We start from the raw sequence: 26,338 nt of genomic DNA on the forward strand, positions 1-26,338 counted from the left end.
GTAATCGTTTTTCATAAAGTGTAATTGTATTATAGCATGTCCCCTTGATGGTTTTCTTGATACGTTATATGTGCTCTTGTTTGTATTGTATGTAGTTTTGTTGTTCAAATAAAACGTAAAAGACACAACTTTCCAGATGCGGCTGCTGTAAAAATAAAATGACATCAAGGGTGCTGTACGCAGAGGTCTGAAACCTGCTCCACAGAAGATCTTTATCCAGAGGTGTTAAAGAAGTCGAGATCTCGCCATGAGAGGGGAAGCATCTCAGAAAAAGCAGGTGCAGTCGGTTCCACGGTCATAACGCCACTAAGTCGGGCGACAAGAGCAAAACCCACCCGGCTTCCTCCAGGCAAGTAATGAGATAAAGAGACAGCATGCAGCGGGTAGTGTGGCCGAGTGGTCTAAGGCACTGGATTAAGGCTCCAGTCTCTTCAGGGGCGTGGGTTTGAATCCCACCGCTTCCAGGTGCTTCTGTCGAGACCCCCTTTCAGCTGGCTTCAGATGAAAGGGAGGGAACTGCTTTTTGGCAGTCTCTCGAGAAACTAAGCAAAGTGTTTAAAGATACTTTCTCAGCTTGACATCAAGGCACAAAACAAAAACCTTCTTGCGTCTTCTCAACCCAAAAGCGCTTTGCCATTTTTTGCGTTATGCAGGGAACGATGTCTGCCCAGATCACTTTTGTGTCAATGCAAATCGTAGTGTGCCCTCCGTTTTAATGTTGGCTGTGCTGGCGTGCTGCTTCTGTCTGTGAAACTTGAATGTTCTGCTTCTTCACACCAAATCGTCGGCGGGGGTTGAGCTTGTTAAATCTTTGTGCATAGCGCTCCTTTGGAAGTACTTTGTCCAAGTTCAAAAGCAATCGTGGGATTTACTTCATGCGTGCAAAAAGCATGCCTCGCACGACAGATTTAAATGGGGAATGGAGCCTGCTTCTTGCTGTTTTTCCTGTGGTTGCAGTTACAAAGTTGATCGTGCTTTCACATTCTGTTAACAGTATTCACTGGCTGAGCTTTATCAGTTGGTTCGTAAAGGAATCTCTGCTTCGGTTCCAGAAAAGTCATCTGTAGTGTGTTTTTTTCCGTGCCCATGGCAGTCTTTTAAAGCTGGTAGTAATGGCGGCGAAGTTAATTTTTTATCCTCTTTAAAAGAATAAGGACGGGCTGGGGCGAGCTCCATTTACCACTCTTTCAGCTAACCGCCGAACTCGCGAACTGATTACACTGCAGAGCCACGGGCGCCTCGCTTTTCTCCATTCTCTGGGTTAGGGTGAAAAAAAACTTTGCTGGTATTAGCTGGCCTGCTGGGAGTTCCTCTTCTTCACTGATAAGCAAGATTTGTGTTTCATCTTTCGCAAGCTGTATAGATTTCTTTCAAAACAAGTTGTTCCAGAAAGGAAACGGACACTTGCATTCACCTGAATTAAAAGGCATGGGATTTGCCCATAAGGATAAATTCTGTACAGTAAGACAGGAAGAAAGGCACCGCTGGGAATCGGACCCAGGATCTCCTGTTTACTAGACAGGCGCTTTAGCCAACTAAGCCACGGCGCCGGCAAAGTGCTGTCCTTTGACAGCCACTTGGACACGTCTCTACTGCTCTGAGACATCTGCGTTCGGTGTGCACCGAGCCTGCTCGCCTTGCAAGTTGCCTCATTTACATGCGATAGTTCCACCACTAAGAGAAAGGATGAGAAATGGCTTTTATCTGTCACTTTTCATGTCAGAGGATCTCAATCTGCTTTCCCTGTACAAGAGGATGTCCAACTCATGTAGCTTAAGACGTAGACGACAGTGCTCCACTGAAATCTTGATCTCACAACCCTCGGCATGACTCCGCTGTGTTCCGCTTTAGACAAAGGGGGGAAAAGACTTCTTTCATCACACGTTTTGCACTGTTTACGGTGTTTGCAGTGCTCTTTCTTAAATGAAAACCAGGAATCGGCACCATATGAGGTGAGACTAGATAATATTGGAACAAGTAGCCTCGCCATTCCATGCGTGACGTGAGCAAAGTGTAATTCCTGTCTTTATAGTGTGCTTGTTAGAGACATAGCTGGCACCCAGAGCGCTTTAAATCCGGGAGTCAGCAGCCCAAGACAAGAGAGTTTCCTTCGTCTATGTTTTTTGGGTGAAGGGGGAAACCATGCGTGTGCTGCAAACGATCTTAGTATCGAAGTGCCGTCCCACATAACCGATCCGAACAATCTGCTTTACAGAGGAGCACTGCCGGAGCTTATCGTTGGCAAACTGAAGACCAGGCTGACCTCTTCTGTGACTCTTGAACACTGAGTTTCTAGGTTGTGAATTCAAGCTCCACGCTGGCGGGAAATTCCATAGGTAATGATCACATTTTCTTGCATGCTAATCAAAAGAAATATTAAGAAACTTTTCCCGATACCAGTTTTTTACAAAAGTAAAGGCACATGGCACATGTGTGCCACATCACGTCCGAGTTTAGTGACAACTACCTCAGAGATTGTAAGCTGGGTAGTCTCAGATCAGATCACTTTTTTTATCAAAGGTTCAAGCAAACCCAAATACTTTTGCAAGAGACATTTCAGAATCCCAGACAAATCCAGTACGATTGCTGGATCCTTTGAATTCGACTGAACTATAGCACAGATCTGCAGTCCACCATTAGAATACTGTGGGTGTGCTGTATAAGCCATACCGCCCAAAATAGTTCTAAAACAGGAGAAGCATCCTCGTTTAGGAATGTGGTATAAAGTGAAATGGTCTGGGAAGAGTCCTACATTTGAACAGTTCAAAATAGACGTAAAGGGGTATTTACGGACTCTTTCGAAATGTAAGAACAAGCTGGGCGGACCTTATCTTTATTTACCTTGTGTAATCGTTTTTCATAAAGTGTAATTGTATTATAGCATGTGCCCCTGACGATTTTCTTGATACGTTATATGTGCTCTTGTTTGTATTGTATGTAGTTTTGTTGTTCAAATAAAACGTAAAAGACACAACTTTCCGGATGCGGCTGCTGTAAAAATAAAATGACATCAAGGGTGCTGTACGCAGAGGTCTGAAACCTGCTCCACAGAAGATCTTTATCCAGAGGTGTTAAAGAAGTCGAGATCTCGCCATGAGAGGGGAAGCATCTCAGAAAAAGCAGGTGCAGTCAGTTCCACGGTCATAACGCCACTAAGTCGGGCGACAAGAGCAAAACCCACCCGGCTTCCTCCGGGCAAGTAATGAGACAAAGAAACGGTGCACAGCGGGTAGCGTGGCCGAGCGGTCTAAGGCGCTGGATTAAGGCTCCAGTCTCTTCGGGGGCGTGGGTTCGAATCCCACCGCTGCCAGGTGCTTCTGTCGAGACCCCCTTTCAGCTGGCTTCAGACGAAAGGGAGGGAACTGCTTTTTGGCAGTCTCTCGAGAAACTAAGCAAAGTGTTTAAAGATACTTTCTCAGCTTGACATCAAGGCACAAAACAAAAACCTTCTTGCGTCCTCTCAACCCAAAAGCGCTTTGCCACTTTTTGCGTTATGTAGGGAACGATGTCTGCCCAGATCACTTTTGTGTCAATGCAAATCGTAGTGTGCCCTCCGTTTTAATGTTGGCTGTGCTGGCGTGCTGCTTCTGTCTGTGAAACTTGAATGTTCTGCTTCTTCACACCAAATCGTCGGCGGGGGTTGAGCTTGTTAAATCTTTGCGCATAGCGCTCCTTTGGAAGTACTTTGTCCAAGTTCAAAAGCAATCGTGGGATTTACTTCATGCGTGCAAAAAGCATGCCTCGCACGACAGATTTAAATGGGGAATGGAGCCTGCTTCTTGCTGTTTTTCCTGTGGTTGCAGTTACAAAGTTGATCGTGCTTTCACATTCTGTTAACAGTATTCACTGGCTGAGCTTTATCAGTTGGTTGTAAAGGAATCTCTGCTTCGGTTCCAGAAAAGTCATCTGTAGTGTGTTTTTTTCCGTGTCTTTTAAAGCTGGTAGTAATGGCGGCGAAGTTAATTTTTTATCCTCTTTAAAAGAATAAGGACGGGCTGGGGCGAGCTCCATTTACCACTCTTTCAGCTAACCGCCGAACTCGCGAACTGATTACACTGCAGAGCCACAGGCGCCTCGCTTTTCTCCATTCTCTGGGTTAGGGTGAAAAAAAATTTTTGCTGGTATTAGCTGGCCTGCTGGGAGTACCTCTTCTTCACTGATAAGCAAGATTTGTGTTTCATCTTTCGCAAGCTGTATAGATTTCTTTCAAAACAAGTTGTTCCAGAAAGGAAACGGACACTTGCATTCACCTGAATTAAAAGGCATGGGATTTGCCCATAAGGATAAATTCTGTACAGTAAGACAGGAAGAAAGGCACCGCTGGGAATCGGACCCAGGATCTCCTGTTTACTAGACAGGCGCTTTAGCCAACTAAGCCACGGCGCCGGCAAAGTGCTGTCCTTTGACAGCCACTTGGACACGTCTCTACTGCTCTGAGACATCTGCGTTCGGTGTGCACCGAGCCTGCTCGCCTTGCAAGTTGCCTCATTTACATGCGATAGTTCCACCACTAAGAGAAAGGATGAGAAATAGCTTTTATCTGTCACTTTTCATGTCAGAGGATCTCAATCTGCTTTCCCTGTACAAGAGGATGTCCAACTCATGTAGCTAAAGACGTAGACGACAGTGCTCCACTGAAATCTTGATCTCACAACCCTCGGCATGACTCCGCTGTGTTCCGCTTTAGACAAAGGGGGGAAAAGACTTCTTTCATCACACGTTTTGCACTGTTTATGGTGTTTGCAGTGCTCTTTCTTAAATGAAAACCAGGAATCGGCACCATATGAGGTGAGACTAGATAATATTGGAACAAGTAGCCTCGCCATTCCATGCGTGACGTGAGCAAAGTGTAATTCCTGTCTTTATAGTGTGCTTGTTAGAGACATAGCTGGCTCCCAGAGCGCTTTAAATCCGGGAGTCAGCAGCCCAAGACAAGAGAGTTTCCTTCGTCTATGTTTTTTGCGTGAAGGGGGAAACCATGCGTGTGCTGCAAACGATCTTAGTATCGAAGTGCCGTCCCACATAACCGATCCGAACAATCTGCTTTACAGAGGAGCACTGCCGGAGCTTATCGTTGGCAAACTGAAGACCAGGCTGACCTCTTCTGTGACTCTTGAACACTGAGTCTCATGGTTGTGAATTCAAACTCCACGCCGGTGGGAAATTCAATAGGTAATGATCACATTTTCTTGCATGCTTCTGTAGGGTTTGGGCATTTACTTGGACAATTATTAATTGTAGCAGTAAATCACAAAATTGATTCTTTTGATGGCTTTAGAATCCAACCATGCAATATAACTCAAACAACGCACACACAGGTACTAATACACGAGGATACATTTATTAATACATAGAATATGCATATAAACAGATCTTATCGAGAGGGTTATCAGAATACAAAAGATATATATTCAGTCAGTTACAAAGAGTTACATATATCAAGAGGACATACATTCAGTATATCATTCATTTAGACCGTTTCGTAATTGAACTTGGTTATAACTTCTACATTAGATACTCAAAACAAGTACATAACTCTTGTTGGGATAACAATTGAATTCTCGAGCAGTAATGCAGTGAAGTTGAATACTCATCCAATCTCTGGGGATTCAGATCTCCTGCGGGCACAAAGAAACAGTTGCAGGCTGTTGCTGTCCAATCTGCGCTCTCTGGCTCGGTGCCAGGCTGTGCTGTGCGGCTTGTGACGGTGCGCTGCTGATGCTCTCTGAATACTGGCTAGTTAGTTTTGGCTGAAATTAGCGAAGTTTGTGCACAGGAGAAAAGATGACTGTGAGTCCCAGCAGGTCAGGAAGAAGACCAGTTCGTTCCTGATGAAGCGCTAGTTCTGAATAGTAATTCAGATGTCCACAGTTCTGACCTTTTCACCAGGCCTGCTGCTGGTGCTAACCTCGGGTGGATCCTCTGGTTACTCTCTGGCAACCTCCGCTCTCGACTCTTAGAACAAAGGAAAGTTCTGGCACTCGGACACACTGGCCGTTCCGTGGTTGTCCGGGTTGAGTCTCTGGATGGTCAGGAGGCGCGCTGCGAGAATGTCCTGCCCTTGGGAGCCTTCTGCTCCTGGGCCGTCCTGCCCTGGAATTCTCCTTTGAATTCCCTTTAGAAAAGTCCACAGAATTCTACACTTAAGGCTCTCTGTGTTGCCTGTTTTTACCTGGAAGAACTTCAGCTCGTTGATTGGCTGAAAGTTCCATGGGCATCAGAGTCCCACGTGGGTTACTCGGCCCTACCAGTCCCTGATTGGTTGATCAAGGTGAGATATGAGTCACTTACTCCTGACACTTAGGAATGCAATCCAGATGTCCATCTGGCACTCCCTAGACAGATAGGCGCCAATGGATGCCTATTGATCATGATAGCCAGGCTTAGCTAAGTGCACCCCCCTTTGGGAGCTGTCCCTTATCAAAAGAAAACATCTTTAAATCAGCCTGCATGAATAGTTTCTCTGTGGCTGCACCACAGAGATGAACAGAGAGATGAGGCCTCATTTGGGAAAGCACTGAAACACTTAATTCTGTCTTATTAACAAGCATTGCCGCTACACTGGGATAGGACATTCCACACTGGAGTATTATTATTGAGAGACAGGATCACTGTCTGTTCCCCAGGCTGGGGCAGGAGATCCCACACTGTATCATTATTATTGAGAGACAGGCTCACTGTCTCTTCCTTAGGCTGGGAAAGGAGGTCTCACGCTGTATTATTATTATTGAGAGACAGGTTCACCGTCTGTTCCTCAGGCTGGGACAGGAGATCACACACTGTATTATTATTTCTGAGAGACAGGCTCACTGTCTGTTCTTCAGGCTGGGGCAGGAGATCACATTGTATTATTATTTTTGAGAGACAAGCTCACTGTTCCTCAGGCTGGAACAGGAGATGACACACTGTATTATTATTATTGAGAGACAGCCTCCGTGCCCCCCAGGCTGGGTCAGGAGATCACACACTGATCTATTATTATTGAGAGACAAGCACACTTTTTGTTCCTCAGACTGGGACAGGACATCCCACACTGGATTATTATTATTGAGAGACAGGATCACTGTCTGTTCCTCAGGCTAAGAAAGGAGCTCACACACTGGATTATTATTATTGAGAGATAGGTTTACTCTCTGTTCCCCAGGCTGGGACAGGAGATCACACACTGTATTATTATTATTGAGAGACAGCCTCCGTGCCCCCCAGGCTGGGTCAGGAGATCACACACTGATCTATTATTATTGAGAGACAAGCACACTTTTTGTTCCTCAGACTGGGACAGGACATCCCACACTGGATTATTATTATTGAGAGACAGGATCACTGTCTGTTCCTCAGGCTAAGAAAGGAGCTCACACACTGGATTATTATTATTGAGAGATAGGTTTACTCTCTGTTCCCCAGGCTGGGACAGGAGATCACACACTGTATTATTAATATTGAGAGGCAGGCTCACTGTCTCTTCCTCAGGCTGGGACAGGAGGTAACACACTGTATTATTATTATTACTGAGATACAGGCTCACTGTCTGTTCCTCAGACTGGGACACGAGATCACACACTGTATTTGTATTATTGAGAGACAAGCTCACTTTTCCTCAGGCTGGGACTGGAGATCACACACTGTTCTATTATTAGTGAGAGACATGCTCACTGTTTGTTCCCCAGACTGGGACAGGACATTCCACACTGGATTATTATTATTGAGAGATAGGTTTACTGTCTGTTCCCCAGGCTGGGACAGGAGATCACACACTGTATTATTATTATTATTGAGAGACAGGTTCACTGTCTGTTCCTCAGGCTGGGACAGGAGATCACACACTGTATTATTATTATTGAGAGACAAGCTCACTGTTCCTCAGGCTGGGACAGGAGATCACATTGTATTATTATTATTGACAGATAAACTCACTGTTCCTCACTGTTATTATTATTGAGAGTCTGGCTCCCTGTTCCCCAAGCTGGGACAGGAGGTCACACACTGTATTATTATTATTATTGAGAGACAGGCTCGCTGTCTGTTCCTCAGGCTGGGACAGGAGATCACACACTGTACTATTATTATTGAGAGACAGGCTCAGTGTTCCCCAGGCTGGGACAGGAGATCACACACTTTATTATTATTATTGAGAGACAGGCTCACTGTTTGTTCCTCAGGCTGGGACTGGAGATCACACACTGTTCTATTATTATTGAGAAACAGGCTCGCTGTCTGCTCCTCAGGCTGGGACAGGAGATCACACACTGTATTATTATTATTGAGAGACAGGGTCACTGTCTGTTCTTCAGGCTGGGATAGGAGATCACGCACTGTATTATTATAATTGAGAGACAGGCTCGGTGTCTGTCCCTCATGCTGGGAGAGGAGATCACACACTGTATTATTATTATTGAGAGACAGGTTCGGTGTCTGCTCCTCAGGCTGGGACAGGAGATCACACACTGTTGTAGTGTGCTCTCACGAGGCACCAGTTCTGTAGGGGTTTGTGCATTTACTGGGACAATTATTAATTGTGGCAGTTAATCACAAAATTGATTCTTTTAATGGTCTCAGAATCCAACCATGCGAGATAACTCAAACAACGCACACACAGGTACTAATACACGAGGATACATTCATTAATATATATAATATGCATGTAAACCAAACAGATCTTATCCTAAGGGTTATCAGAATACAAAAGATATATATTCATTCAGTTACAAAGAGTTACACATATCAAGAGGACATACGTTCGGTATATCATTCATTTAGACCGTTTCGTAATTTAACTTGGTTACAACTTCTGCATTAGATACTCAAAACAAGTACATAACTCTTAGGAATTACATTGATATCAACTGGTTGGGATAACAATAGAATTCTGGAGCAGTAATGCAGTGAAGTTGAATACTCTTCCGATCTCTGGGGATTCAGATCTCCTGCGGGCACAAAGAAACAGTTGCAGGCTTGTTGCTGTCCAATCCACACTCTCTGGCTCCGTGCCAGGCTGTGCTGTGCGGCTTGTGACGGTGCGCTGCTGATGCTCTCTGAATACTGGCTAGTTAGTTTGGGCTGAAACTAGCGAAGTTTGTGCACAGGAGAAAAGATGACTGTGAGTCCCAGCAGGTCAGGAAGAAGACCAGTTCGTTCCTGATGAAGCGCTAGTTCTGAATAGTAATTCAGCTGTCCACAGTTCTGACCTTTTCACCAGGCCTGCTGCTGGTGCTAACCTCGGGTGGATCCTCTGGTTACTCTCTGGCAACCTCCGCTCTCGACTCTTAGAACAAAGGAAAGTTCTGGCACTTGGACACACTGGCCGTTCCGTGGTGGTCCAGGCTGAGTCTCAGGATGGTCAGGAGGCGCGCTGCGAGAATGTTCTGCCCTTGGGAGCCTTTCTGCTCCTGGGCCGTCCCGCCCTGGAATTATCTCACAGCCCTGGAATTCTCCTTTGAATTCCCTTTAGAATAGTCTTGGAGCTCTGTGTTGCCTGTTTTTACCTGGAGGAACTTCAGCTCGTTCATTGGATGAAAGTTTCATGGGCATCAGAGACCCACGTGGGTTACTCTGCCCTACCAGTCCCTGATTGGTTGATCAAGGTGAGATATGAGTCACTTACTCCTGACACTTAGGAATGCAGTCCAGATGTCCATCTGGCACTCCCTAGACAGATAGGCGCCAATGGATGCCCATTGATCATGATAGCCAGGCTTAGCTAAATGCATCCCCATTTGGGAGCTGTCCCTTATCAAAAGAAAACATCTTTAAATCAGCCTGCCTGAATAGCTTCTCTGTGGCTGCACCACAGAGATGAAGAGAGAGATGGGGCCTCATTTGGGAAAGCACAGCAACACTTAATTCTGTCTTATTAACAAGCATTGCCGCTACAATTAGTAGAAAGAAAGATACAATGTTTTGAAAATGTAATATGTTTTAAAGGATTAAAGGGAAAATAAATACTTTATATACGCAAAGTAATTCAACTGAGCTCCTCTAAACAATATCGCCTGAAGAATTGCCAAAGCACAGTGTACCAATTTGGGTGACACTGGGGGAAAAGGATCACAACATTCTACACATTCTCACAATATTACACGCACGGAAACCAATATTTACCACTAGGATAGAATGCAGCATAGAACAGTTGGATAGAAGGTTAGTGTAACTCTATAGTGCATCACAGAGGTCAGTCTCTTCCCCCTCATTATGCAGGCTGACTTCACTGTCCTCCAGCGATAGTCAGCTGTAATCACTGATGCAGACATGATGTTAATACTCTGACAGCATCTTGGCTGATTTGGTTAAAGTGTTTTCCTATTAAACAGGAGATTCTGCGCTCAAATCCCAGCAGTGTCTTTCTTCCTGTCTTGTCTTACAAAATGTATCACTATGGATGATTACATGCAGCTTGATTTTGTTTAATGCAAGTTTTCATTCCCTTTCTGATGGCTCTCTAAAGTAATTTTTAAAAGTACTAATCGGGATGGATTACTGTACATATCCTCAGTAAAGGGGAATATATAAGTAGTGACTATCCAAATTGCATTTTTGTGTGAAACACATTTCAGAAAATTGAAAACCAATTTTCAAAACTCACAATAACAAGACAAAGGCAAAACATAAGTTCACTTTCACTTTATGCATATTTACCACAACCTTGCCTTCTGATCATAAAAAGTCTTAATTTTAATATAGCAGTTTTAAATGGGACATTCAGAACATGGCATATGAGAATATATGGTTAACCGAGGATGAGCAAAGGATGATCGCACTTTCTGCTTATTGCTATGAACCTACCCCTGGTTATAAAAATGTCTCAAAATTCTGACACTGAGGTGTGAGACACAATGTAACAGGCTCTCATAATCCCGAAATACAAGAAATTTTACTGTAGCGTTTTATAAATTTGACCCTGTGAACATTGCATGTCCCTCCTTACTCATTACCAAAACATCTCAATGTCCCGGCACTATGTACATTTGTAATTACAACACTTCACTGTTTCATTTATGAGTTGTGACATTGTGAACATGGCATGTTAAAGTATATAGAAAATCTAGATCAGAACAGGCTAAATGCAATTCCTAGTGATTTATCATTTTCTTACTTTCTAAATGAAAAAAAATATTTTTTCAGTGATTATGACACTTCAGTATGACATAAAATATGCTTCAATGACAGAATAAATAATAATAATAATAAATAATCATGGAAAAAATACCCAAAGTGGACATTCATAGTTGTGATTATAGAATGTTAGATATCGGGTGGGTAGCTGCGTCAGCATGCGTAGGCTGCAAAGGAACAAGTAAAGGACTATTCCAGCTGAAAAGAGAAGAAAAGAATCACAATGTTTCGGCTGTGGAGCCTTCTTCAGGTGTCCGAAAGACAGGGCAGTAAGCAAAGATAATTTTCTTTTTATCTTTGCTGAATGCAGTTTATCGCTGATGACATCAAAGACATTAAGGACATTAAGGAGTTTTTACGGCTAACAGCTCCACATCAACTTCCTTTCATAACTTTCATAACTAACCTCATCAGATCCTTCAACTCTTTTCTTGGGTGAATATGGTTTTCTGGGGAGTTGCGATGTTGGGCATACAGTAACTGGACATTTCCCGGTGATTCTGACACGTGTTAAGCACTCGCATTTCCTGCAAATATTAAAATGGTAAAGGTTTCGCTGAGAAATCCAATCGACCTTTGCGAAGACAATGTTTACATCGCAACAGAAACCCGTCCTTTGGTGGACTCAAACCACCGACTTTTCAGTTAACAACCGAATGCGCCACACAGACGGAATGGTGGATTCGTGTCTCACATCACAACTTTCCAGTTAAAAAAAAATATTTTTTTGCCAGCTGGCAATATTTCTTCTGCACTGATAATCAAGAATTGAATTTAATTTCTCGCAAGCTGTGTGAATTTCTTGAAATACAAGTTTTCCAGAAAGGAAATGAATACATGCATTTAACGAAATCAAGCCCTTTGTGATAGTCCGAAATGGTACGTTATGTACCACAAGATAGGAAAAAAAACATGATTGGGATTTTAAGCTACTGTACGTGACCTATGGTACCAGACCGGGGTAAAGTTAGCTTGAAGTTCGAAAACGATTTTGGCACGCCTGTAGCGTTTACACGAAACCTCTTAGAATCGCGAGAATACTTGCTTTGTGCATAAAATACATTGTGAATGCTTTCTCAGCCTTTACTTTTTCATTTATATTACATTTTTTTTGGACCAAGCACGAATATTCTTTTGTCCATATCTTCGCAACGGAAGCACAGAACGCCTTCAAACCAAATGCATTTTAAAGACCACGACGTGGATATTTCCACAGCCTCTACATCAAAGTATCAGTGAGCTAATTATCTTTTTTTAAACCTCCGGTTTTTCATCGATGAGTAATTACGCACTAACTGGAACCCGGGGGACCGCTGTATACACAAGTTCACAACGCGAGAAATACTGTTCAATACGGCTTCATGCGAAAAACCCGTATATGACCATAGGAAGCATAACTGTGCAGTCTCCAATTACCCAGACTGTAAGCACGGGAATAAAGCTTTGACTGAATTCTGAAACCCTTCCTTTACGTCCTGTTTTCATTCAGGTAAGAGTCAACTATATGCAAAATACTACTGACAGCAAGAAGATTAAAATATTCTTTACTCAGCAGCTTATTAAACACAGCTCCCATGATGTTCAAACCGATTTTTTACACAGAACACTGACACAGCTTTGCGTTCTGAATCTCTTTTTCTCGTGTGTTTATTTAATGTGGCACAATGTACTGGGATAGGGGTATTCTGTTCACAAACCAATAGCATTTAAACCACAGCACCCACAATGCTGCAAGTAAGTGTTTTGCACACTAAGCAGAGAGCGATGTCTTCCTCGTTAGTATAGTGGCAAGTATCCCCACCTGTCACCCGGGAGACCAGGGTTCATCAGGACATGCATTGAAGTGAAAGCAGGATGCGCTGCGACATCCACTGTGCAGACCCGCCACACTAAGAGGTGAGTGGGTCTTTTCGATCACAGCGCTAGGCGAATCCCTAAACAGTGTGCGTGGCAACAAACGAAACGGGCCTGTTTCCGCCCGGTTTCGATCCGGGGAAATCGGGCCCAGTAGTGGCGGGATCTGTACAGTGCATGTCGCAGCGCTTCAATGTGCTTCCTGATGTCCTACCCCGAGTGCAGAAAAGACAGCATCCACAGCAACAACAGCTCAGGTCTCTGCACAGGAGCTAAGCTGCCCTCATCTCCTCTGCTCTGCGGCTCCTGCGGAGTGGAGTCCTGCCTGGAGCCGTGTTTGCAGGCTGCGGCTCCCCGCGCCCTGTCTGTGCGTCGTGTCCAAGAGCTCCTGGGAGGAAGAGAGAGCCCTCCCACTCGGGGGCTTTTCCACGGTCTGTGTGAGGAGGGGCGGGTGTGTCCAGTAGCTTATCGAGCGGAAGCCTGGGGCGGCGGAGAGCTGTGATCGTGCAGACCTTGAGGTGTCACCTCTTTGTCTGCTTTCCCGCCCCCCCTCCGCCCAAGCTCTGCTCCAAAGTAGCCCGGCAACCCCTCACACCTGCACGTGTCACAACCTAAGGTGCGGTCATGAGACACCCATGGGGTGTCGTTCTGTTCTTGCTAATTGTTTCCTGCCCGTCGCAGGCAGGAGTCCATGCGAGGAAGATGCGCTGGACAGAGCTCAGAGGGCGCAGCTGGGTGGCTTTCCTTCTGAGTGACGTTCCTGCAACACTCTCCCGCTACTCTTGGTGCGCTCATGCCACAACACAGGAAGGCTGGAGCAGGTGGCTGTGGGCTTTGCGCACCGCCGAAATAGCTCAGTTGGGAGAGCGTTAGACTGAAGATCTAAAGATCCCGGGTTTCGGTATTTTGTTTCATCGCGCCCTTTGTTCCTCTCTCCAGCGCCCCCTGCCTAAAGTGACGCGTCCCTTTCTCAGCCCGAAACGCAAGCGAGACACCAGGAGCGGTCCCTGCAGGTTTCCGTAGTGTAGCGGCTATCACGTTCGCCTAACACGCGAAAGGTCCCCGGTTCGAGACCGGGCGGAAACAGCCTCGTTTTGCACGCTCCTGTACTTCACAGAGGTCTTGAGCGACCGGTCATTTGTTCCCAATGTATTTCCGGTGCCTTCGTGCACTCTTGTACCAAACACACGTTCCTTCTGTACGCGGAGCCGATCATTTGCAATTGGGCTGTGCCGACAGACCAGGTCGAGCTCTGTCGGCTCAAAAGCAGCGCAGGACCTGCAAGAACAACAGAAAGATTAGCATCCAGCGGGGGCCTCTTAGTGAGCCCAAGAGCTCATCAAGAATCGGCTCCAGCAACAGGGCTGGGCGCATTGTTCCATTCTCCGCCCACTCTCGGTGTAAACAAGTCCCTCCTGGTCTCTGCTTGAAATGCACTTTCCTGCGTTTGCTTTGGTGTAACTGGCTTCCCCTGCATGGGCGAATGTGAAGAAGATCCTTAGTAAGTCATTGAAGAAAACCGAGAAGAGGTCGGAGTGGCTTCTGTCGTTCATCAACGATCCAGTCAGGCAGTACTCCTCTGTAAAGCGCCGTTCGTTCACGTCGATTGGCTTTTTTTTTGCCTTCATTCGTGCGAGTAGTAAAAGCAGACGCCCCTATTCTGCCGTGACCCGGATTCGAACCGGGGTTGTTGCGGCCACAACGCAAAGTACTGACCACTATACGATCACAGCAAGTTACCGAGACACACGCGGAAAGGACTGTGCTCTCTTCGTGTGACATAATTCGGAAAAGTCCTGACGTTGCATTTCAACTGAGCCCCAGTATACATCGACCCTTCGACACTCTGAGTGACAACTCTCTTGCGTGTTTTCTCATATTTATGTAGTTTGCTTGCATGATGCCGGGAACAGCATGGTTGTTCGCTGCCATATAGTCTAGCGGTTAGGGTTCCTGGTTTTCACCCAGGCGGTTCCACTCGGTTTTGCCTCCTGCTTTCCAAAAGATCAGCACCGTGTACGAAAGAGCCGCATTAAAACTACTCGAACGTGCAAAACGTGCGAGAAGAGGGGGCGCTTGTTTCCAACCGAAACTTCTCGCGTGTGAGACGAGCTGATCATCGCTGTGGGAGGGTTACTCTGGTAGACAGGGCTGACCTTCGGCAATAGGATTTATAGTCTCCAAGATGATATTTGCACTTTCTGGAGAGGCGATTTTCTCCACTTCAGTAGCCCGATTTCGTCGATTGCGTGGAGAGGGCTGTAGAATGTGGCGCCGCCTTTCCTGCTCCGTCCATGACAGGCGTGCTGGTCTCTGGAGAGAGAGCACGGTCCATCAGCGCACTCCAATAAAGGCACTGGAAGCAGCTGAATCGCATTGGCGAAGCTCAGGGCTGGGCCGCTGGGCACGTCTTACCACCGTTTCCGTAGTGTAGTGGTTATCACGTTCGCCTCACACGCGAAAGGTCCCCGGTTCGAAACCGGGCGGAAACAGACATCTTTTGTCGCCAGGCACAAAAGGGGATTGGGGATTCGCCTAGCGCTGTGATCGAACAGACCCACTGGACCCACCTCTTAGTGTGGCGGGATCTGCACAGTGCATGTCACAGCGCATCCTGCTTTCACTTCAAGGCGCGTCCTGATGCACCCCAGTCTCCCGCGTGACAGGTGGGGACAGGTGACAGGTCCTATACTAACGAGGAAGACATCGCTCTCTCCGACCCCCGGCATCGTGTCCCGACCCACCGTGCTGGAAGCCGACGCGTGCTGTGATTCCTTTACGGAGCAGAAATGACAACCGAGGAGCCGAGAGATCATTTCAGCATTTCGCGTCTGAACGGAAAACACAAACGACCAACTCGGAATGACTTGCCTTTGACGCTTCTCAAAGCGTTCTTTGTGCATCGAACAGACCCACCCACCTCTTAGTGTGGCGGGATCTGCACAGTGCATGTCGCAGCGCTTCCTGCTTTCACTTCAATGTGCTTCCTGATGTCGAGTTGTGTGCCGTGCGGAGGCTCTGAAAGGGAGAGCAATGAAAAGGTGCACGACGCTGTGAAAGAAAACAGAGAAGTGAAAGGCAGTCATTTCTCTAAGGAGGTGAAAGAAAAGCTACTCCCCGTCGGGGAATCGAACCCCGGTCTCCCGCGTGACAGGCGGGGATACTTGCCACTATACTAACGAGGAAGACATCGCTCTCTCCAACCCCCAGCATCGTGTCCCGACCCAGCATGATGGAAGCCGACGCGTGCTGTGATCCCTTTACGGAGCAGAAATGACAACCGAGGAGCCGAGAGATCATGTCAGCATTTCGCGTCTGAACGGAAAACACAAACGACCAACTCGGAATGACTTGCCTTTGACGCTTTTCAAAGTGTTCTTTGTGCACGACGACTGCGCCGCCTAGCAGATACAAATGGGTTGTACAACTTTGAACTAGCAAATGGAAGAGGGCTTAGCCCCCTCTCTTTTAGCCCAGGTTCGATCTGTCTCCCAGAATCACCAGGGCGCACACACACACACACCCGTGCCGTTGAAGTGCTCTGCTTCATTTCTAAGGGCAACTCAACATTCACTCCTACCCCGAGTGCAGAAAAGACAGCATCCACAGCAACAACAGCTCAGGTCTCTGCACAGGAGCTAAGCTGCCCTCATCTCCTCTGCTCTGCGGCTCCTGCGGAGTGGAGTCCTGCCTGGAGCCGTGTTTGCAGGCGGCGGCTCCCCGCGCCCTGTCTGGGCGTCGTGTCCAAGAGCTCCTGGGAGGAAGAGCGAGCCCTCCCACTCGGGGGCTTTTCCACGGTCTGTGTGAGGAGGGGCGGGTGTGTCCAGTAGCTTATCGAGCGGAAGCCTGGGGCGGCGGAGAGCTGTGATCGTGCAGACCTTGAGGTGTCACCTCTTTGTCTGCTTTCCCGCCCCCCCTCCGCCCAAGCTCTGCTCCAAAGTAGCCCGGCAACCCCTCACACCTGCACGTGTCACAACCTAAGGTGCGGTCATGAGACACCCATGGGGTGTCGTTCTGTTCTTGCTAATTGTTTCCTGCCCGTCGCAGGCAGGAGTCCATGCGAGGAAGATGCGCTGGACAGAGCTCAGAGGGCGCAGCTGGGTGGCTTTCCTTCTGAGTGACGTTCCTGCAACACTCTCCCGCTACTCTTGGTGCGCTCATGCCACAACACAGGAAGGCTGGAGCAGGTGGCTGTGGGCTTTGCGAACTGCCGAAATAGCTCAGTTGGGAGAGCGTTAGACTGAAGATCTAAAGGTCCCTGGTTCGATCCCGGGTTTCGGCATTTTGTTTCATCGCGCCCTTTGTTCCTCTCTCCAGCGCCACCTGCCTAAAGTGACGCGTCCCTTTCTCAGCCCGAAACGCAAGCGAGACACCAGCAGCAGTCCCTACAGGTTTCCGTAGTGTAGCGGCTATCACGTTCGCCTAACACGCGAAAGGTCCCCGGTTCGAGACCGGGCGGAAACAGCCTCGTTTTGCACGCTCCTGTACTTCACAGAGGTCTTGAGCGACCGGTCATTTGTTCCCAATGTATTTCCGGTGCCTTCGTGCACTCTTGTACCAAACGCTCGTTCCTTCTGTACGCGGAGCCGATTATTCGCAATTGGGCTGTGCCGACAGACCAGGTCGAGCTCTGTCGGCTCAAAAGCAGCGCAGGACCTGCAAGAACAACAGAAAGATTAGCATCCAGCGGGGGCTTCTTAGTGAGCCCAAGAACTCATCAAGAATCGGCTCCAGCAACAGGGCTGGGCGCATTGTTCCATTCTCCGCCCACTCTCGGTGTAAACAAGTCCCTCCTGGTCTCTGCTTGAAATGCACTTTCCTGCGTTTGCTTTGGTGTAACTGGCTTCCCCTGCATGGGCGAATGTGAAGAAGATCCTTAGTAAGTCATTGAAGAAAACCGAGAAGAGGTCGGAGTGGCCTCTGTCGTTCATCAACGATCCAGTCAGGCAGTACTCCTCTGTAAAGCGCCGTTCATTCACGTCGATTGGCTTTTTTTTGCCTTCATTCGTGCGAGTAGTAAAAGCAGACGCCCCTATTCTGCCGTGACCCAGATTCGAACCGGGGTTGTTGCGGCCACAACGCAAAGTACTGACCACTATACGATCACAGCGAGTTACCGAGACACACACGGCAGGGCGGAAAGGGCTGTGCTCTCTTCGTGTGACATAATTCGGAAAAGTCCTGACGTTGCATTTCAACTGAGCCCCAGTATACATCGACCCTTCGACACTCTGAGTGACAACTCTCTTGCGTGTTTTCTCATATTTATGTAGTTTGCTCGCATGATGCCGGGAACAGCATGGTTGTTCGCTGCCATATAGTCTAGCGGTTAGGGTTCCTCGTTTTCACCCAGGCGGTTCGACTCGGTTTTGCCTCCTGCTTTCCAAAAGATCAGCACCGTGTACGAAAGAGCCGCATTAAAACTACTCAAACGTGCAAAACGTGCGAGAAGAGGGGGCGCTTGTTTCCAACCGAAACTCCTCGCGTGTGAGACGAGCTGATCATCGCTGTGGGAGGGTTACTCTGGTAGACAGGGCTGACCTTCGGCAATAGGATTTATAGTCTCCAAGATGATATTTGCACTTTCTGGAGAGGCGATTTTCTCCACTTCAGTAGCCCGATTTCGTCGATTGCGTGGAGAGGGCTGTAGAATGTGGCGCCGCCTTTCCTGCTCCGTCCATGACAGGCGTGCTGGTCTCTGGAGAGAGAGCACGGTCCATCAGCGCACTCCAATAAAGGCACTGGAAGCAGCTGAATCGCATTGGCGAAGCTCAGGGCTGGGCCGCTGGGCACGTCTTACCACCGTTTCCGTAGTGTAGTGGTTATCACGTTCGCCTCACACGCGAAAGGTCCTCGGTTCGAAACCGGGCGGAAACAGACATCTTTTGTCGCCAGGCACAAAAGGGGATTGGGGATTCGCCTAGCGCTGTGATCGAACAGACCCACTGGACCCACCTCTTAGTGTGGCGGGATCTGCACAGTGCATGTCACAGCGCATCCTGCTTTCACTTCAAGGCGCGTCCTGATGCACCCCAGTCTCCCGCGTGACAGGTGGGGACAGGTGACAGGTCCTATACTAACGAGGAAGACATCGCTCTCTCCGACCCCCGACATCGTGTCCCGACCCACCGTGCTGGAAGCCGACGCGTGCTGTGATTCCTTTACGGAGCAGAAATGACAACCGAGGAGCCGAGAGATCATTTCAGCATTTCGCGTCTGAACGGAAAACACAAACGACCAACTCGGAATGACTTGCCTTTGACGCTTCTCAAAGCGTTCTTTGTGCATCGAACAGACCCACTCACCTCTTAGTGTGGCGGGATCTGCACAGTGCATGTCGCAGCGCTTCCTGCTTTCACTTCAATGTGCTTCCTGATGTCGAGTCGACTGCCGTGCGGAGGCTCTGAAAGCGAGAGCAATGAAAAGGTGCACGACGCTGTGAAAGAAAACAGAGAAGTGAAAGGCAGTCATTTCTCTAAGGAGGTGAAAGAAAAGCTACTCCCCGTCGGGGAATCGAACCCCAGTCTCCCGCGTGACAGGCGGGGATACTTGCCACTATACTAACGAGGAAGACATCGCTCTCTCCAACCCCCGGCATCGTGTCCCGACCCAGCATGATGGAAGCCGACGCGTGCTGTGATCCCTTTACGGAGCAGAAATGACAACCGAGGAGCCGAGAGATCATGTCAGCATTTCGCGTCTGAACGGAAAACACAAACGACCAACTCGGAATGACTTGCCTTTGACGCTTTTCAAAGTGTTCTTTGTGCACGACGACTGCACCGCCTAGCAGATACAAATGGGTTGTACAACTTTGAACTAGCAAATGGAAGAGGGCTTAGCCCCCTCTCTTTTAGCCCAGGTTCGATCTGTCTCCCAGAATCACCAGGGCGCACACACACACACACCCGTGCCGTTGAAGTGCTCTGCTTCATTTCTAAGGGCAACTCAACATTCACTCCTACCCCGAGTGCAGAAAAGACAGCATCCACAGCAACAACAGCTCAGGTCTCTGCACAGGAGCTAAGCTGCCCTCATCTCCTCTGCTCTGCGGCTCCTGCGGAGTGGAGTCCTGCCTGGAGCCGTGTTTGCAGGCGGCGGCTCCCTGCGCCCTGTCTGGGCGTCGTGTCCAAGAGCTCCTGGGAGGAAGAGCGAGCCCTCCCACTCGGGGGCTTTTCCATGGTCTGTGTGAGGAGGGGCGGGTGTGTCCAGTAGCTTATCGAGCGGAAGCCTGGGGCGGCGGAGAGCTGTGATCGTGCAGACCTTGAGGTGTCACCTCTTTGTCTGCTTTCCCGCCCCCCCTCCGCCCAAGCTCTGCTCCAAAGTAGCCCGGCAACCCCTCACACCTGCACGTGTCACAACCTAAGGTGCGGTCATGAGACACCCATGGGGTGTCGTTCTGTTCTTGCTAATTGTTTCCTGCCCGTCGCAGGCAGGAGTCCATGCGAGGAAGATGCGCTGGACAGAGCTCAGAGGGCGCAGCTGGGTGGCTTTCCTTCTGAGTGACGTTCCTGCAACACTCTCCCGCTACTCTTGGTGCGCTCATGCCACAACACAGGAAGGCTGGAGCAGGTGGCTGTGGGCTTTGCGCACTGCCGAAGTAGCTCAGTTGGGAGAGCGTTAGACTGAAGATTTAAAGGTCCCTGGTTCGATCCCGGGTTTCGGCATATCGTTTCATCGCGCCCTTTGTTCCTCTCTCCAGCGCCACCTGCCTAAAGTGACGCGTCCCTTTCTCAGCCCGAAACGCAAGCGAGACACCAGCAGCAGTCCCTACAGGTTTCCGTAGTGTAGCGGCTATCACGTTCGCCTAACACGCGAAAGGTCCCCGGTTTGAGACCGGGCGGAAACAGCCTCGTTTTGCACGCTCCTGTACTTCACAGAGGTCTTGGGCGACCGGTCATTTGTTCCCAATGTATTTCCGGTGCCTTCGTGCACTCTTGTACCAAACGCACGTTCCTTCTGTACGCGGAGCCGATCATTTGCAATTGGGCTGTGCCGACAGACCAGGTCGAGCTCTCTCGGCTCAAAAGCAGCGCAGGACCTGCAAGAACAACAGAAAGATTAGCATCCAGCGGGGGCCTCTTAGTGAGCCCAAGAGCTCATCAAGAATCGGCTCCAGCAACAGGGCTGGGCGCATTGTTCCATTCTCCGCCCACTCTCGGTGTAAACAAGTCCCTCCTGGTCTCTGCTTGAAATGCACTTTCCTGCGTTTGCTTTGGTGTAACTGGCTTCCCCTGCATGGGCGAATGTGAAGAAGATCCTTAGTAAGTCATTGAAGAAAACCGAGAAGAGGTCGGAGTGGCCTCTGTCGTTCATCAACAATCCAGTCAGGCAGTACTCCTCTGTAAAGCGCCGTTCGTTCACGTCAATTGGCTTTTTTTTGCCTTCATTCGTGCGAGTAGTAAAAGCAGACGCCCCTATTCTGCCGTGAACCGGATTCGAACCGGGGTTGTTGCGGCCACAACGCAAAGTACTGACCACTATACGATCACAGCGAGTTACCGAGACACACGCGGCAGGGCGGAAAGGGCTGTGCTCTCTTCGTGTGACATAATTCGGAAAAGTCCTGACGTTGCATTTCAACTGAGCCCCAGTATACATCGACCCTTCGACACTCTGAGTGACAACTCTCTTGCGTGTTTTCTCATATTTATGTAGTTTGCTTGCATGATGCCGGGAACAGCATGGTTGTTCGCTGCCATATAGTCTAGCGGTTAGGGTTCCTGGTTTTCACCCAGGCGGTTCGACTCGGTTTTGCCTCCTGCTTTCCAAAAGATCAGCACCGTGTACGAAAGAGCCGCAATAAAACTACTCGAACGTGCAAAACGTGCGAGAAGAGGGGGCGCTTGTTTCCAACCGAAACTTCTCGCGTGTGAGACGAGCTGATCATCGCTGTGGGAGGGTTACTCTGGTAGACAGGGCTGACCTTCGGCAATAGGATTTATAGTCTCCAAGATGATATTTGCACTTTCTGGAGAGGCGATTTTCTCCACTTCAGTAGCCCGATTTCGTCGATTGCGTGGAGAGGGCTGTAGAATGTGGCGCCGCCTTTCCTGCTCCGTCCATGACAGGCGTGCTGGTCTCTGGAGAGAGAGCACGGTCCATCAGCGCACTCCAATAAAGGCACTGGAAGCAGCTGAATCGCATTGGCGAAGCTCAGGGCTGGGCCGCTGGGCACGTCTTACCACCGTTTCCGTAGTGTAGTGGTTATCACGTTCGCCTCACACGCGAAAGGTCCTCGGTTCGAAACCGGGCGGAAACAGACATCTTTTGTCGCCAGGCACAAAAGGGGATTGGGGATTCGCCTAGCGCTGTGATCGAACAGACCCACTGGACCCACCTCTTAGTGTGGCGGGATCTGCACAGTGCATGTCACAGCGCATCCTGCTTTCACTTCAAGGCGCGTCCTGATGCACCCCAGTCTCCCGCGTGACAGGTGGGGACAGGTGACAGGTCCTATACTAACGAGGAAGACATCGCTCTCTCCGACCCCCGACATCGTGTCCCGACCCACCGTGCTGGAAGCCGACGCGTGCTGTGATCCCTTTACGGAGCAGAAATGACAACCGAGGAGCCGAGAGATCATGTCAGCATTTCGCGTCTGAACGGAAAACACAAACGACCAACTCGGAATGACTTGCCTTTGACGCTTTTCAAAGTGTTCTTTGTGCACGACGACTGCACCGCCTAGCAGATACAAATGGGTTGTACAACTTTGAACTAGCAAATGGAAGAGGGCTTAGCCCCCTCTCTTTTAGCCCAGGTTCGATCTGTCTCCCAGAATCACCAGGGCGCACACACACACACACCCGTGCCGTTGAAGTGCTCTGCTTCATTTCTAAGGGCAACTCAACATTCACTCCTACCCCGAGTGCAGAAAAGACAGCATCCACAGCAACAACAGCTCAGGTCTCTGCACAGGAGCTAAGCTGCCCTCATCTCCTCTGCTCTGCGGCTCCTGCGGAGTGGAGTCCTGCCTGGAGCCGTGTTTGCAGGCGGCGGCTCCCTGCGCCCTGTCTGGGCGTCGTGTCCAAGAGCTCCTGGGAGGAAGAGCGAGCCCTCCCACTCGGGGGCTTTTCCATGGTCTGTGTGAGGAGGGGCGGGTGTGTCCAGTAGCTTATCGAGCGGAAGCCTGGGGCGGCGGAGAGCTGTGATCGTGCAGACCTTGAGGTGTCACCTCTTTGTCTGCTTTCCCGCCCCCCCTCCGCCCAAGCTCTGCTCCAAAGTAGCCCGGCAACCCCTCACACCTGCACGTGTCACAACCTAAGGTGCGGTCATGAGACACCCATGGGGTGTCGTTCTGTTCTTGCTAATTGTTTCCTGCCCGTCGCAGGCAGGAGTCCATGCGAGGAAGATGCGCTGGACAGAGCTCAGAGGGCGCAGCTGGGTGGCTTTCCTTCTGAGTGACGTTCCTGCAACACTCTCCCGCTACTCTTGGTGCGCTCATGCCACAACACAGGAAGGCTGGAGCAGGTGGCTGTGGGCTTTGCGCACTGCCGAAGTAGCTCAGTTGGGAGAGCGTTAGACTGAAGATTTAAAGGTCCCTGGTTCGATCCCGGGTTTCGGCATATCGTTTCATCGCGCCCTTTGTTCCTCTCTCCAGCGCCACCTGCCTAAAGTGACGCGTCCCTTTCTCAGCCCGAAACGCAAGCGAGACACCAGCAGCAGTCCCTACAGGTTTCCGTAGTGTAGCGGCTATCACGTTCGCCTAACACGCGAAAGGTCCCCGGTTTGAGACCGGGCGGAAACAGCCTCGTTTTGCACGCTCCTGTACTTCACAGAGGTCTTGGGCGACCGGTCATTTGTTCCCAATGTATTTCCGGTGCCTTCGTGCACTCTTGTACCAAACGCACGTTCCTTCTGTACGCGGAGCCGATCATTTGCAATTGGGCTGTGCCGACAGACCAGGTCGAGCTCTCTCGGCTCAAAAGCAGCGCAGGACCTGCAAGAACAACAGAAAGATTAGCATCCAGCGGGGGCCTCTTAGTGAGCCCAAGAGCTCATCAAGAATCGGCTCCAGCAACAGGGCTGGGCGCATTGTTCCATTCTCCGCCCACTCTCGGTGTAAACAAGTCCCTCCTGGTCTCTGCTTGAAATGCACTTTCCTGCGTTTGCTTTGGTGTAACTGGCTTCCCCTGCATGGGCGAATGTGAAGAAGATCCTTAGTAAGTCATTGAAGAAAACCGAGAAGAGGTCGGAGTGGCCTCTGTCGTTCATCAACAATCCAGTCAGGCAGTACTCCTCTGTAAAGCGCCGTTCGTTCACGTCAATTGGCTTTTTTTTGCCTTCATTCGTGCGAGTAGTAAAAGCAGACGCCCCTATTCTGCCGTGAACCGGATTCGAACCGGGGTTGTTGCGGCCACAACGCAAAGTACTGACCACTATACGATCACAGCGAGTTACCGAGACACACGCGGCAGGGCGGAAAGGGCTGTGCTCTCTTCGTGTGACATAATTCGGAAAAGTCCTGACGTTGCATTTCAACTGAGCCCCAGTATACATCGACCCTTCGACACTCTGAGTGACAACTCTCTTGCGTGTTTTCTCATATTTATGTAGTTTGCTTGCATGATGCCGGGAACAGCATGGTTGTTCGCTGCCATATAGTCTAGCGGTTAGGGTTCCTGGTTTTCACCCAGGCGGTTCGACTCGGTTTTGCCTCCTGCTTTCCAAAAGATCAGCACCGTGTACGAAAGAGCCGCAATAAAACTACTCGAACGTGCAAAACGTGCGAGAAGAGGGGGCGCTTGTTTCCAACCGAAACTTCTCGCGTGTGAGACGAGCTGATCATCGCTGTGGGAGGGTTACTCTGGTAGACAGGGCTGACCTTCGGCAATAGGATTTATAGTCTCCAAGATGATATTTGCACTTTCTGGAGAGGCGATTTTCTCCACTTCAGTAGCCCGATTTCGTCGATTGCGTGGAGAGGGCTGTAGAATGTGGCGCCGCCTTTCCTGCTCCGTCCATGACAGGCGTGCTGGTCTCTGGAGAGAGAGCACGGTCCATCAGCGCACTCCAATAAAGGCACTGGAAGCAGCTGAATCGCATTGGCGAAGCTCAGGGCTGGGCCGCTGGGCACGTCTTACCACCGTTTCCGTAGTGTAGTGGTTATCACGTTCGCCTCACACGCGAAAGGTCCTCGGTTCGAAACCGGGCGGAAACAGACATCTTTTGTCGCCAGGCACAAAAGGGGATTGGGGATTCGCCTAGCGCTGTGATCGAACAGACCCACTGGACCCACCTCTTAGTGTGGCGGGATCTGCACAGTGCATGTCACAGCGCATCCTGCTTTCACTTCAAGGCGCGTCCTGATGCACCCCAGTCTCCCGCGTGACAGGTGGGGACAGGTGACAGGTCCTATACTAACGAGGAAGACATCGCTCTCTCCGACCCCCGACATCGTGTCCCGACCCACCGTGCTGGAAGCCGACGCGTGCTGTGATCCCTTTACGGAGCAGAAATGACAACCGAGGAGCCGAGAGATCATGTCAGCATTTCGCGTCTGAACGGAAAACACAAACGACCAACTCGGAATGACTTGCCTTTGACGCTTTTCAAAGTGTTCTTTGTGCACGACGACTGCACCGCCTAGCAGATACAAATGGGTTGTACAACTTTGAACTAGCAAATGGAAGAGGGCTTAGCCCCCTCTCTTTTAGCCCAGGTTCGATCTGTCTCCCAGAATCACCAGGGCGCACACACACACACACCCGTGCCGTTGAAGTGCTCTGCTTCATTTCTAAGGGCAACTCAACATTCACTCCTACCCCGAGTGCAGAAAAGACAGCATCCACAGCAACAACAGCTCAGGTCTCTGCACAGGAGCTAAGCTGCCCTCATCTCCTCTGCTCTGCGGCTCCTGCGGAGTGGAGTCCTGCCTGGAGCCGTGTTTGCAGGCGGCGGCTCCCTGCGCCCTGTCTGGGCGTCGTGTCCAAGAGCTCCTGGGAGGAAGAGCGAGCCCTCCCACTCGGGGGCTTTTCCATGGTCTGTGTGAGGAGGGGCGGGTGTGTCCAGTAGCTTATCGAGCGGAAGCCTGGGGCGGCGGAGAGCTGTGATCGTGCAGACCTTGAGGTGTCACCTCTTTGTCTGCTTTCCCGCCCCCCCTCCGCCCAAGCTCTGCTCCAAAGTAGCCCGGCAACCCCTCACACCTGCACGTGTCACAACCTAAGGTGCGGTCATGAGACACCCATGGGGTGTCGTTCTGTTCTTGCTAATTGTTTCCTGCCCGTCGCAGGCAGGAGTCCATGCGAGGAAGATGCGCTGGACAGAGCTCAGAGGGCGCAGCTGGGTGGCTTTCCTTCTGAGTGACGTTCCTGCAACACTCTCCCGCTACTCTTGGTGCGCTCATGCCACAACACAGGAAGGCTGGAGCAGG

At 49.7% G+C, this 26,338-nt stretch overlaps 15 non-coding genes across 15 annotated transcripts; 11 read left to right on the forward strand and 4 right to left on the reverse strand.

The window, feature by feature from the left end:
• The first annotated feature begins 382 nt into the window (after nt 1-382).
• On the forward strand, nt 383-464 carry trnal-aag (transfer RNA leucine (anticodon AAG)). The gene has a single exon. It is a non-coding gene; the product is annotated as a tRNA-Leu (tRNA).
• A 1,012-nt stretch (nt 465-1,476) lies between these two features.
• trnat-agu (transfer RNA threonine (anticodon AGU)) lies at nt 1,477-1,550 on the reverse strand. The gene has a single exon. It is a non-coding gene; the product is annotated as a tRNA-Thr (tRNA).
• A 1,678-nt stretch (nt 1,551-3,228) lies between these two features.
• On the forward strand, nt 3,229-3,310 carry trnal-aag (transfer RNA leucine (anticodon AAG)). Its single transcript has one exon. It is a non-coding gene; the product is annotated as a tRNA-Leu (tRNA).
• Nucleotides 3,311-4,312: 1,002 nt separating this feature from the next.
• Nucleotides 4,313-4,386, reverse strand: trnat-agu (transfer RNA threonine (anticodon AGU)). Its single transcript has one exon. It is a non-coding gene; the product is annotated as a tRNA-Thr (tRNA).
• Nucleotides 4,387-13,976: 9,590 nt separating this feature from the next.
• Nucleotides 13,977-14,049, forward strand: trnav-aac (transfer RNA valine (anticodon AAC)). Its single transcript has one exon. It is a non-coding gene; the product is annotated as a tRNA-Val (tRNA).
• Nucleotides 14,050-14,624: 575 nt separating this feature from the next.
• Nucleotides 14,625-14,696, reverse strand: trnah-gug (transfer RNA histidin (anticodon GUG)). Its single transcript has one exon. It is a non-coding gene; the product is annotated as a tRNA-His (tRNA).
• A 686-nt stretch (nt 14,697-15,382) lies between these two features.
• trnav-cac (transfer RNA valine (anticodon CAC)) lies at nt 15,383-15,455 on the forward strand. The gene has a single exon. It is a non-coding gene; the product is annotated as a tRNA-Val (tRNA).
• A 621-nt stretch (nt 15,456-16,076) lies between these two features.
• Nucleotides 16,077-16,148, reverse strand: trnad-guc (transfer RNA aspartic acid (anticodon GUC)). Its single transcript has one exon. It is a non-coding gene; the product is annotated as a tRNA-Asp (tRNA).
• Nucleotides 16,149-17,172: 1,024 nt separating this feature from the next.
• Nucleotides 17,173-17,245, forward strand: trnaf-gaa (transfer RNA phenylalanine (anticodon GAA)). The gene has a single exon. It is a non-coding gene; the product is annotated as a tRNA-Phe (tRNA).
• Nucleotides 17,246-17,354: 109 nt separating this feature from the next.
• Nucleotides 17,355-17,427, forward strand: trnav-aac (transfer RNA valine (anticodon AAC)). Its single transcript has one exon. It is a non-coding gene; the product is annotated as a tRNA-Val (tRNA).
• Nucleotides 17,428-18,767: 1,340 nt separating this feature from the next.
• Nucleotides 18,768-18,840, forward strand: trnav-cac (transfer RNA valine (anticodon CAC)). The gene has a single exon. It is a non-coding gene; the product is annotated as a tRNA-Val (tRNA).
• A 1,717-nt stretch (nt 18,841-20,557) lies between these two features.
• trnaf-gaa (transfer RNA phenylalanine (anticodon GAA)) lies at nt 20,558-20,630 on the forward strand. The gene has a single exon. It is a non-coding gene; the product is annotated as a tRNA-Phe (tRNA).
• Nucleotides 20,631-22,152: 1,522 nt separating this feature from the next.
• trnav-cac (transfer RNA valine (anticodon CAC)) lies at nt 22,153-22,225 on the forward strand. Its single transcript has one exon. It is a non-coding gene; the product is annotated as a tRNA-Val (tRNA).
• Nucleotides 22,226-23,458: 1,233 nt separating this feature from the next.
• On the forward strand, nt 23,459-23,531 carry trnaf-gaa (transfer RNA phenylalanine (anticodon GAA)). Its single transcript has one exon. It is a non-coding gene; the product is annotated as a tRNA-Phe (tRNA).
• Nucleotides 23,532-25,053: 1,522 nt separating this feature from the next.
• Nucleotides 25,054-25,126, forward strand: trnav-cac (transfer RNA valine (anticodon CAC)). The gene has a single exon. It is a non-coding gene; the product is annotated as a tRNA-Val (tRNA).
• The last annotated feature ends 1,212 nt before the right edge of the window (nt 25,127-26,338 follow it).

This window comes from Lepisosteus platostomus, chromosome 5 (assembly GCF_059453375.1).
Source record: "Lepisosteus platostomus isolate fLepPlt1 chromosome 5, fLepPlt1.hap1, whole genome shotgun sequence".
In the NCBI taxonomy this organism is placed as follows: domain Eukaryota; kingdom Metazoa; phylum Chordata; class Actinopteri; order Semionotiformes; family Lepisosteidae; genus Lepisosteus; species Lepisosteus platostomus.